The sequence below is a fragment of the Rattus norvegicus genome, chromosome 7, assembly GCF_036323735.1.
Source record: "Rattus norvegicus strain BN/NHsdMcwi chromosome 7, GRCr8, whole genome shotgun sequence".
NCBI lineage: Eukaryota > Metazoa > Chordata > Mammalia > Rodentia > Muridae > Rattus > Rattus norvegicus.
Window position 1 is genome coordinate 132,035,041 of NC_086025.1, and position 12,965 is coordinate 132,048,005.

Here is a 12,965-nt window from a genome sequence, read left to right on the forward strand (position 1 = left end):
TCACAGGAAATCCGGGCCACATACAGTATGGCCAGAGGCAGAATTCACTTAATTATGTGCCTTCATGTTGAGCACTGGCTGAAAACTAAAAGCTTGTTTTCCAGCGCTGCACACAGGGACCAGGGACAGAAGTCACCGTTCTCTTGTCCTCCTGAATGGACTGATTTTGTTGAAGGAAAGCTGGCAGCTGGAAGGTGGTCAGATGTAGGCTGGATGTGGGGTTTGGAACACAATCATTAAGCCCTGCCTCCGTTTCTCAAACTCCAGTAGGATCTGATTTACTTGACGATTTTTCTATTTCGGAGAGGCAGGCCCTTGCCACACAAGAGTCTAAACCCATTTGCAAACCCATTTATTCCGAGGCTTTCCCGTAAACATTGTTGATTTGAAATACTTCATTCAACATCCTTGCAATTTTGTTGCAACACATTCAGAAGCCACCTGGGGAAACCGGCTAAAAGCAGAAATGTAGATCAGATTAAAACTGGCCCACCCGCCTGGGAAATTGGGGTTCCACTGCAGAAGCCCTGGTAATGGGAGCACATTAACAAAACATAGCGCTGACCACAGGAGCGCCAGAGTCACCTTGAACAAGACTAAGTTTTTATATTCTGGAATGAGCTTTTAGTGCTTATCCTGGCATGAAATAACAGTGCAGCCTGCAGGGGCCCCACTGGTTACAAAGTCCTCAGGTCCATGTCAGGTGACTTCCACACTCAGTCAATGTGTTCTGAAGGCTTCCTCTGCTTCTTCAGTAACTAGGCTATGGAGGGTGAAGCTGTCCGATCGTCTGCTAGCAGCACTAACACTCTGCAGGGGCGCCTGGAGAAGATATGGCAGCCACCGAGAAGACAGTGGGAAATGAGCCTCCTCTAGCGAGGTCTGGATGGATGGCTGTCGGAGAATGAGAGAGGGGCTTTGTTGGTTTGCTGGACTTTTAAAGCAATCTTTCTGTCTAGCTCAGGCTAGCCTCAAACTTGGGGTAGCATAGCCTCAGCTTGCTGAGCACTGGAGCAACTTGTCTAACCATAAATTACGCACGGATGTTCCCCTATATCGAGTTTCTAGTTTGCTAATCATGTAGGGAACAGTAAATGCGTAGTGGCTGTGAAGATGTCTGGGTTTGTGTCTTCAGAAAAAAAGGAGGGAGCAGGTAGAGAGGCAACTAGGAAAACTGAAATGGGGAAAGATTATCCCGAGAGTCAGGGAGCCTCAGAAAACCGGCTCTGTCTCAGATGATAGCAAGAAATTCTAAAAGGGGGTTGGAGGGATGGCTCAGTGGTTAAGAGCACTGGCTGCTCTTCCAGAGGACCTGAGTTCAAATCCCAGGAACCACATGGTGGCTCACAACCATCTGTAAAGGGATCTGATGCCCTCTTCTGGTGTGTCTGAAGACAGCCACAGTGTACTGTGTGTGTATATGTGTGTGTGTGTGTGTGTGTGTGTGTGTGTGTGTGTGTGTATATATATATATATATATATATATATATATATATATATATATATATATGCTCTAACTCACGGGAAGGTTTCTACATATGGAAAGAAATACAATTATTAAATAAATATGGCTATAAATAGAGAATGTTCCGGACTCGAGGGCATGGTATACTTCCTGGAATGATAATATAGATAACTGAAAAAATGTAAGGTGCTTTTCCTTTCTTTACCCTTGTGCCCTTTGTTTTTGCTTTGTGGAGTGGGGCCTCAGACCTAGAGGTGCCTTACACGTTCAGCAAGCACCATATCCCTGAGCTTTAGCTCCAGCTGGAATGGCCCCTTAAAAATATTTTATTTATTTTGGGGTTGGGGATTTGGCTCAGTGGTAGAGCGCTTACCTAGGAAGCGCAAGGCCCTGGGTTCGGTCCCCAGCTCCGAAAAAAAGAACCAAAAAAAAAATATTTTATTTACTCATGTGTCAGGTTCCCTAGAACTGGAGTTACAGACAGTTGTGAGCCGCCATGTAGATGCTGGGAATCAAACCCAGGTCTCCTAGAAGAGCCTTCAGTGCTCTTAACTGCTGAGCCAACTCCTCAGCCCCAGGCGTGGTTTCTTGATTACAGGAAAGGTTTGAGGAAGAAGGCTTTGCTGTGTTGTGGAGTAAAAACGGAGGCACCATTTCAGCCTCTGTGAGGAGAGGGAGGATTCAAAAGCATCAAGTTTTGGAGAAATACAGGCCTAAGCAGAACAAAGCCAAAAGCCATCCCATTGGAAATAAACCGTGAGAGTTTAGAGACGAAAACCGATTTTCTGTGGTTGTCTTCCAGAATGGAGCTGGCAAAAGCCAGGCCTGGTGGGATAAGCTTCTAATCACAACTACTAGGGAGGCTAGGGATCTTAAGGCAGTATTATGGGGTATCCACCAGAGAAGACCGCTTGGGGATTTAAGCCAATAGAAAGTCTTTTTTTTTTTTTCTTTTCTTTTTTTTTTTTTGGAGCTGGGGACCGAACCCAGGGCCTTGTGCTTCCTAGGCAAGCGCTCTACCACTAAGCTAAATCCCCAACCCCCCAATAGAAAGTCTTTATTAGCTAGCAACCTTGGGTGTTCAGATCCCACTGTAGCACCAAACCTTTCTCAGGTGAGCTTTTAAGCACAAAATCCGTGTTCTGGATTGACATACTTCAGTAAAGAACAGTTAGCCAGAAGCAGAGCTACAAGAAGCCAAAAGCAAGGTTAGTACATTTAGAGAGTTTCCCGGAGCTATGGACTTGGATGGATTACGTCATTGTTTTAGTTTTGGCAGGTGGGGCTGTCTACACACTGAGTTCTACAGCCTGAAAGGCATGGAGTCAACTCGGCTAAGATCTGCCGCCCTGTTACAGTTGGAAATAGCAAGTTCTCAAGTTCAAGGCCTGCCTGTTTACAGAAACCATAGCTAGTATGGCATATGCAAATCCCTAATGAAAGGGAGGAGGGTTCAAAATGCTGCTCAGGTCAGAGAAGGCGACTTGTAAGGAGTCTAGTGGGTGGGCTGGGGCATGGCTCAGTTGATAGAGTCCTTGCCTAACGTGTGGGAAGGCCTGGGTTTGAGCCCCAGCATCACCCAAGCCAGGTATGATGGCACATAGGTGTAATCCTGCCACTGAGAAGGTAAAAGAGTTCAAGGCCATCCTTAGCTACATAGTGAATTCAAGGCCAGCCTTGTCCAGAGAGTGTGACCCTGTCTTAGACAGAAAACTAAGAGAAATGAACAAAAGCCCAAACTTACTTTCTGAGGGTTTGACAAAACACATTCTTTTTTTTTTTTTAGATTTATTTATTATATAAGTACACTGTCGCTGTCTTCAGACACACCAGAAGAGGGGATCGGATCCCATTACAGATGGTTGTAAGCCACCATGTGGTTGCTGGGAATTGAACTCAGGACCTCTGGAAGAGCAGTCGGTGCTCTTAACCGCTGATCCATCTCCCCAGCCCTTTGTTTATGTCTTAAGGACTGACCATATTCTTCATATGTGCCCAGAATGATATAAAAGCAGACTGGAGAAAATTAAACCCACCTCAGCCTCCGAACTGGCTGGGATCATGCTACAGTGTTGTCTAATTGCCTTTCTTCTTCTTCTTCTTCTTCTTCTTCTTTTTTTTTTTTTTGGTTCTTTTTTTCCGGAGCTGGGGACCGAACCCAGGGCCTTGTGCTTCCTAGGTAAGGGCTCTACCACTGAGCTAAATCCCCAGCCCCGCCTTTCTTCTTTTTAATCCTCACTCCTGCCCTGGAGAACCTGTTGACTGACTGAGTTGGCTTAGTCAGGAGTTTAGCAGTTTGTATCCTTTGCTTTTTCTGGCTGTGGATGCAAAGTAGCCCTCCGTTTCAAGCTTCTGTTGTCTGGATTGCCCTATAAGATGGACAGCAGTGGGGGGATCTCTGCGCACACAAGCCCAACAGAGTGTCTCCATGAGCCGAGAAGAAAGTCTGCTTGGTTCAAACTTCAAAGAGTATGACACCCACCGGGCAGTTTATTTCAGGCACATTTAAGTAGAGTACAACTTGGGGAAAAGTTTCCCAGTGTAACACAGTCCTGTGTGTACAATAAAAGCTAAAGAACAATTACATCAAAACTTGTTTAAAAGTACATGTCGCCTCTTCCGGGAAGATGGGTTCTATAGATGGACTACAGAGTCATCTGAAGGGTCTGGGAGGATCTGGTGTGGTCTCAGTCACACAGGTGGAGCAGAGGTCACTCTGACTACTAACCACATACATCCCCAGCTTTCTGGGTAGAAAACAGATTATACATCTCATGTCTTCACTGTTTACCTTCCCTGGTTTCTCTAGTACAGCAGTTCTCAAGTGTGGGTGGCTGTAGGGGTCGAATGTCAGATAATGTGCACATCAGAGAGTTACCATTCGGAGCAGCCAAGTTGCCATTATGAAGTAGCAGTGAAACAGTTCTATGGTTGGGGTCATCACAGCCTGAGGAACTGAGGCTGTAGCCTCAGGAAGTTATACAACGTCTGATCTAGTGCTTTTCAGTGAGCACAAGGACCTTGTGTCCTCTACAGAACCGTGAACCACAATCAAATAAACCCTTTCTCCACTAAGTTGCCTTTGTCGGTGCCTTATCACAGCAACGGGAAAAGGAACTAAGACACATATTTTTAAAAAAAACTCTCACAAGAAAACCTAGGCAGAGTGATGTGTGCCTTTAGTACCAACACTCAGAAGGCAGAGGCAGGCAGATCCATGAGTTCGAGGCCAGGCTGGTCTGCAGAGTTAGACCTGTATGTAGCCAGACCTGCATAGTGAGACACTGTTTTGAAAACAAAACAAAACAAAAACGACTTGTCTAGGGAGCTTGGTAAGAAGGCTAGTGCTTAAGAGGACCTGCTGCCCTTACTTAAGGAGGACTTAAGTTCTGTCCCCAGCTCGTGACTGTCCTTAACTATAGTTTCAAAGGATCTGACACACTCTTTCAGTCTCTCCTGACACCAAGTGCTAATCTAATTGTGCGAACTCACGTGCAAGAAAAACACTGGTACACGTTTTTCAAAAGAGTCTTCTCAAAAAGCAAACAAGCAAACAAACAAAACCGCTCACAGGCAATCTGGGAATTATGAGTTCAGCAGACAGTGCTTGCCAAGCAAGCCACAAGTCCAGGGGTCAATCCCTAGCACAACAGGAATCAGATGTGGGAGCATCTGCCTGTAATTCTAGCACTTACAGAGGCAGGAGGATCCATAGTTCAAGGTCAGCATCCTCTGTCTGTCTGTCTGTCTGTCTGCCTGCCTGCCTGCCTATCTTGTCTGTCTGTCTTTCTGTCTGTCTATCCATCTATCCTTTGAGGCCAGCGTAGGCTATAGAAGACTGTATAAAAAAGCAATTAAAAAAACCCCTCAAGGGCTGGAGAGATGGCTCAGCGGTTAAGAGCACCGACTGCTCTTCCAGAGGTCCTGAGTCCAATTCCCAGCAACCACATGGTGGCTCACAACCATCTGTAAAGAGATCCGATGCCCTCTTCTGGTGTATCTGAAGACAGCTACAGTGTACTTATATATAATAAATGAATAAATCTTAAAAAAAAAAAAAAAAACCCTTAAACCCACCAAGGATATACTTTTAGAATACAAAATATTTGATTATATTTGTGCTGAGAGATGGCTCAGCAGCTATGATGTGTCCCAGAATGTCAGGGCTGAAAACACCTCTGGGAGGATGCTCCCTGGTGCCCTCAGGCTGCTCCGTGGAAACCAGGGCCTGAGAGGAGCTCCTGGAGTAGCTACCAAGGTCACGTAGAACACAAGCATGTCTCCAGTCTCTAAAATAAGAGATGAAGTACAGTGAGTTCTGGAACTTTTCAACTAGAAAGTAAAATCAGCTAAGTGTCCGTGCAGGGTTATTTTTATTTGAATGTATGACCAGGGACTGAACTCAGGTTTTATTTCAAAAATTTCCAGTAGGGGGCAGCAAACCTTAGCACGGAACTCAAGCCTTGCAGTATTTCTACAGTATGAGAACACTTTAAAACGGTTTATTAAAAATATTTATTAAGTGTTTGAGTGTATGTATACCATGTGTGTGCCTGGTTGCCACACTTGTCAGATGAGGGGTTTGCATCCCCTGGAACTGGAGTTGAGGACGGTTGTGAGCCACCGTATAGGAGCTGGGATTTGTTCTCTGTGTCCTCTGCCAGAGCAGTTCGTGCTCTTAGCCACTGAGCTATCTCTCCTGCCCCCAAATAAATCTTAAAAGAAACAATTTCCACATAGCTAGACCCATGTTTCTTTTTTTTTTTTTTTTTTTCCGGAGCTGGGGACCGAACCCAGGGCCTTGCACTTTCTAGGCAAGCGCTCTACCACTGAGCTAAATCCCCAACCCCCGTTTCTTTTTTTTTTTATCTTGTCAACTTATAAAGGTATCCACTGCACCTGAAAAGTTGCCTTATGATCTCCTGTATGAAAAGAGAAGGGAACAGAGGGAGGAGAAGGGAAGGGACAGGTACACTTGGGATGAGTGAAGGTAAGCAAAGGCCAGCCTTAGCTACAGGAGACCCTGTCTCAAAAGGAGAGGAAAAAGAAAAACCACGAAGGCACTGTGGCCCACTCCTGTGGTCCCAGCACCTGGAAGGCAGAGGACAGACTGCCTGAGTTGTCGGCCAACTTCTCTCCACAGACAGTTTAGGCCAGCCCTGGCTACATAGTAAAACCCTGTCTGAAAATAAAAACATTCCTTGAAACCCCTCTGAGCAATGGATACTATGTTGGTTTTTTCCCTGGGAGACACAAAGGCCTGTTCTTTCCACAGAGGGCGCCAGCACAGCAAGGACCAATTCCACCCAAGTTTAACTTCAGAGTCAGTGAGTTTATCTGAGCATGGGTGATCCCCCAAACAGTGGAAACACCGAAGCCCCTGCATGGGAGCCGGCCTCCTGAAAGCTGCATGGCTTTAATGATGAGCCTTTTACTTCCTGTACTTGCTAATGCCTCAGGAGCCGAGCAGCTGACACAGTATCCCCTGCACCTGGGGATGGTGGCCAGGAAGGTGTGTGACTGCAGCCTATGCTTAGGTCTGTGGATGAGCGAATGCAAATCAGCCTGATCTTGGTGGGGTCACAGCTGCTCTGCTGAGCGTGGAACAGCTCTGTTCTGCACAGAGGGCAATGACTTCAGGAATTTCACATACAGTACTGCTGAGAACTGCCCAAGGCACACATGTGGCTGTTGAGAAATGCAGATGCAGCATTTCGTGAGAAGCCTGAGACTGCTCTGGCGCGATCTCTTGACCTTTTGTCCTCCTCCTCTTCCTCCCCCTCTGACTCTCCTCCCCTCCCTTTCCCTCTCCTTCCCTATGCACTCCCTCCCCCCCCCTTACTTTTTGAAACCAACTCTCAGACTATGCTGGCCTGGAACTCACAAAGCTCCACTTTCCTGCCCCTGCAATGGAGACTCTAAAATGTTGGAGATGGCAGAGCCATAGGGTACCTGCCCAGGAGAGCTGTAGGCAGGAGTGGAAACAGCCCAGGGTGAGAAGTGTGTTACAGTCAATAAAGCTAGAAGGAGCTCTGAAGAGCGCTTTGACATCAGACATGGACCACAGGATTTGGGGTTTGCCCTGCCGGGTTTCAGCCTTGCTTTGGTCCAGGATTTCCTCACTGTGCCCCCCACTTCCTCCTTTGGAATTGTAATGTGTATTCTCAGCCGCTCTATGTTGGCAGAATGCAATTTACTTTTCAATTGTACTGGGGGGAGGGTTACAGTTAAGAGATAGCAATGAGTCTCAGGAGAGACTTTGGACTTTGAAATAGTCTTGAGACTGTAAAGGACTACGGGACTTTTGGATTTGGAATGAATGCATTTTGCGTTATGATATGGCTAGAAAATACCAGGGCGCAGGAGTGGTAGATGGTAGTTTGAGTGAGAACGGCTCCCTCAGGCTCAAATATTTGAGTACTTGGTCCCTAGTTGGACTCTTCAGGAAGATTAGGAGGTGTGGCTTTGGTGGAAGAGGTGTGTCACTGGTGTGGCTTTGAGGTTTCAATCTTCTCTCTCTCTCTCTCTCCCTCCCTCTCTCTCTCTCTCTCTCTATCTCTGCTTCTATATTGCAGATCAGATGTAAGCTCTGAGCTTCCGCTCCAACACCATGTCTTCGTGCCTGCTGCCATGCTGACGGACTAACCTTCTGAACCAAAGAAAACCCCCAGTTAAATGTCTTCCTTTATGGGGTTGGGGATTTAGCTCAGTGGTAGAGCGCTTCCCTAGGAAGCGCAAGGCCCTGGGTTCGGTCCCCAGCTCTGAAAAAAAAGAACAACAACAACAAAAAAATGTCTTCCTTTATAAGCCTTGGTCATAGTGTTTCTTCACAGCAACAGAAATAACTAAGACATGTAACACAAACACACAAACTGTCACACACACACACTCACAAACACACACAGTCATTCACACACACATATACACACCCTCACACACATACACACACACTCACACACACACACACACAACACACACACACACACACACACACACACACGATGGATCTCTTTAAATGTTTGGACCTACACAGAAGGGTCTGGGGAACCTGACTTGGGGGACAAGGGGATGAAGAAAGACAGACAGGCAAAAGTATGGAAAAGTGGGGTCTGGGTGAGCCATGCTCTCTGCTGGAGCCCCCGACCATGAGCAGCCTGGAAGCCAGGCATGTAGACACCTGGAGGAGGCAGCTTCAGTCTCAACTATTGGCATCCTCGCCGAGGTCATGCTCCTGACAACACCACACATTTACCCAGGACTTCACATGCTTAAATGAAATTAAATTAAGCTTGTGCTCCTAGGGCTGGAGAGGTGGCTCAGTGGTTAAGAGCACTGACTGCTCTTCCAGAGGTCCTGTGTTCAAATTCCAGCAACCACATGGTGGCTCACAACCATCTGTAATGGGATCTGATGCCCTCTTCTGGTGTGTCCTAAAGAGCAACAATGTACTCACAGCTTACTCACATAGAATAAATCTTAAAAAAACAAAAACAAACTTGTGACCCCTTCTGCCTCAGCCCCCTAAGCAGCTGTGTTACGCATGTCCACCATGCCCTAGCTTCTACCCGTTCATCTTTCCCAGGTAGCATTTCTCCCCCACCTTCTTTCTTTGAGACAGGGTTTCTCTGAATAGCCCTGGCTGTCCTGAAACTCAGTTTGTAGACCAGGTTGGCCTCGAACTCAGAAATCCAACTCCTCTGCCTCTCAAGTGCAGGGACAGGCACGTGCCCCCACCTCTGGCCCAGGTAGCTTGCTTTTGCACTCAAGTATAACTAAAGGCTCCCTGATGAATGGGGACTTCTGGATCTATTCTACCGGGTTGCCCCTCCACCAGCCATGACCTTCAAGTTTTTATTTAAACCTCACAGGTTGCAACTCATTATGTTATGCTATGTTGCAATTCTCACCCACAAGCTTCTCAACTCCGCTCTACTTTTCTTCTTATAACAGAGTAGCCAAACCCGGATTGGACTGGCAGTCATGGTTCTTGTCTCCTGAGTGCTTGCTTGGGTTGCAGTACCAGGCCAGAGAGATGAGCTGTGCTGCTAAAAATCTGTGTGTGGTGTATGTGTGAGTAATGACATGCTTGTGTGTATACACACATGTATAGTCCAGAGGCCCATGTGGGGTGTCTTCCTCTCCTATTCTATTTATTTATTTTTAGTTTTTTGGGACAGGGTTTTGCTGTGTGACCCTGGCCAGCTATCCTAAAACTTCCTCCATTGACCAAGCTGGCCTTGAACTCAGAGATTCTGCCTCTGCCTCCTGAGTTCTGGGAATCAAAAGATGTGCATTGTCACTGCCTAATGTGACCTCTTCTTCTTCTTCTTTTTTAAAATTATTTATTCATTTATGTTATGAGTACACTATTGCTGTTTTCAGGCACACCAGAAGAGGGCATCAGATCTCATTACAGATGGTTGTGAGCCACCATGTGGTTGCTGGGAATTGAACTCAGAACCTTGGGAAGAACAGTCGGTGCTCCTAACCGCTGAGCCATTTCTCCAGCCTGTGACCCCTTCTTCTTACCTCATTTATTAAAAAAAAATTTTTTTTTTGAGTCTGATCTCAGTTCTCAGCACTCACATTTGTCAACTTAGAGCTTGTGACTCCAACTCCAGGGGAGCCTGGTCCCCTTTCTGGTTGCCACAAACACCCACACCAAATTACACACTCATTCACACTGTTGTTTAAAAGAGAATGGCCCCCATAGGCTCAGAGGTTTGAATGCTTGGTCTCCAGTTGGTGGAACTGTTTGGGAAGGAATAGGGGGCGTGGCCCTATTGGCAAAGGTGTGCCTCAGGGGGAGAAGGGAGCTTTGAGGCTTCTGAGGAGTTGTGAGACTCCAGGTGGCTCTGTCTAATAGTGTTTATGAATCAAGACGTAAGCTCTCAACTACTGAGCTATGCCAGACTGTGCCTGCCTGTCTGCTGCCGTACTTCCCACTATGATGGCCATAGATTCTAATTCTCTGGAACTGTGAGTCCCAAACTGAACACCTTCTTTAATAAGTTGCCTTCATCTTGGTGTCTTGCTACAGCAATAGAAAAGTAACGTGCACACACACATACAAACACAGGTTTTTTTAAGGTTACATTTTTTTTTCCTTTTCTTTTTTTTTGGAGCTGGGGACCGAACCCAGGGCCTTGCGCTTCCTCGGCAAGCGCTCTACCACTGAGCTAAATCCCCAACCCCAAGCCCCCAAGCCTACGGTTTTTAATCAAGAAACCCATCTTTATTTTTGTTTTTTGTTTGCTTGCTTTTTTAAAAAAGATATGCATTTTACTTATGTGTTTAAGTGTTTTGCCTGCACGTGGTGTGTGTGTGTGTGTGTGTGTGTGTGTGTGTGTGTGTGTGTGTGTGTACCATATGTGTGCAGTGCCTATGAAGGCCAGAAGAGGGCAGAAGAACCCATGAAAATGGAGTTACAGAAGCTGTGAGCCACCAGCGGGTGCTAGGAACCAAACCAAGGTGTTCTGGAAGAGCAGAAAGCCCTTTCAACCACTGAGCCATCTCTCCAACCCTGTTTGTCTCACTATGTAACCCTCACTGGCTTCAAGCTCACAGAGATCCACTTGCATCTGCCTCCCAAGCACTGGGACTAAAGGTGTGAGCTATCACAGTTGGCTTCTTGTTGCTTTTCAATCACCATAAAATGGTTTGGTCAATCAGCTCCAACTCTTTTCAGCTATGTGGCCAAAATAGTGCGGTTGTAATGGTGCATGCCTTTAATCTCAGCACTTAGGAGTCAGAGGCAGGAGGATCTCTGTGAGTTAGAGGCCACCCTGGTCTAGCATAGCTATAAGACAGTCAGAACTACATTAAGGGACTCTGCCTCAAGACAAAAAACCAAAATGTTCTAGCTCAGAATCACCCACACCTCTCCTGACCGATCACTGCATTCCGCCTGGTCAGTGTCCTCCAGCACCTCCTCAGCGACCAGGTGACCAGCTTCCGAGTGGAGAGAGCTGGATTCGGATCTGGGACTCCGCCACAGCTCCGAGATCGGTCCACGTGAGCTGCATGCCTCCTGGTCTTCCCTTGCAAGTTGGTCACTGGTCGCCAGGACAGCTCCACTCCTCGGATGACGGACTGGTTTCCGCGGGGTGACCTCCCATGTTATCCCAGGCAATCATCTCAATCCGTGGGTCCTTTCCCTCCCTTCAATTCGGTCCTCCAAGAACTCTCTGAACATTGGTTGGTTGTGCAGCCGACAATATCCGTCTCCATGACGACACGCTCCGATGTTTAAATGAAACGAACAGTTAAAACTTTGTCTTTCTCCTCGTGGAAGATGGAGGCCAAGTCCTGACCATGTTGGCCACGGGCAGCACTGCCTCCTCTGCCTGTGATTCCACGCCGATTATACTGTCTCAGGACACCGGGTCCTTAAGCTTCCAAACGCCTTCCCTACTCCCTCAACCGAGCTGGCCCAGTGTTCTCCTGCTGTTGCTGTCCCTTTCCGTTTTCAGCTTCCTCTGTGCAGTTATTTGAACTTTTGAGCCAATCAGCACCCTCTGCACGCGGTGCAGGGTTAGGAGGTCCAGTGCCCTGGCCCCTGTGCTGAATGTGCATAAAGCCTCTCCCTCGCTTTATCGAAGGTGCTGCCTCCTGGAACATGGCTGATCCTGAAGGCCTCGTGGTCTGTGTCAGGTGATTTCTGTATTCCGTCAATGCTTCCCAAGGGTTTCTTTAGCAAGTAATTCCCGCAAGCCCGGGGTGGGGGGGGTGGGGGTGAAACTGTCCAGCTCTATTGTTAGTAACATTAGCTCTCTCCAGGGGAGCTTGTAGAAGATGCTCACACCCCCAAAAACGGTGTGGGAATGTAGCAATGAATGTAGTAATGGATGAACCATCAGAAAACTAGAATGTGAGCGTGGCGTTTTTGTTTTTGTTTTTAGATCTCTTGGTTGGTTTGTGTTTTGAGACAGACTCATTCTCAACTTAGACAGGTCTAGAACTCACTTGATAGCTCAGGCTGGCTTCAAGCTCAGAGCACTACTCCCAGTGAGGCCCCAGAATCTGGAGCCACCACACAAGGCAGTAGAAAATTAAACACAGGGCAGAAGAGATGGCTCAGTGGTTGTGTGGTTGCGGTGAAGGGTCTCACAGTTCTTAGAGAGTTTCAGGCATCCACTTTTGAAACCCACATACTCACAGACACACTTAATTAAACAATACTTAGAGCCCGATGGTGGTGGTGCACCTTTAAAACCAGCACTCGGGAAGCAGGGGCAGGTGGAGCTCTGAGTTCATGGCCAGCCTGGTCTACAGAGTGAATTAGGACAGCCAGGGCTACACAGAGAAACTGTGTCTCGAAAAACCAGAAAATAAGTGAATATTACATAATGAAATACTGTGTGATTAAATAATGAGGGAAGCAGAATGCATGAGCCACCAGGAGATTTGACGGGGGTCCCCACCTTTGAGGCCTGAGGCAGAAATGCAAATTTTCCTTTTCTTTTTCTGTCTCTTTTTTTCTGGAAGCTGGCCTGAACCA

General features: G+C 47.0%; 1 protein-coding gene across 5 annotated transcripts in view; it reads left to right on the plus strand.

Annotated features, from left to right (window-relative positions):
- Nucleotides 1–12,965, plus strand: part of Tuba1c (tubulin, alpha 1C) — a 441,616-nt gene that overhangs the window by 398,067 nt on the left and 30,584 nt on the right. The window lies entirely within an intron of this gene.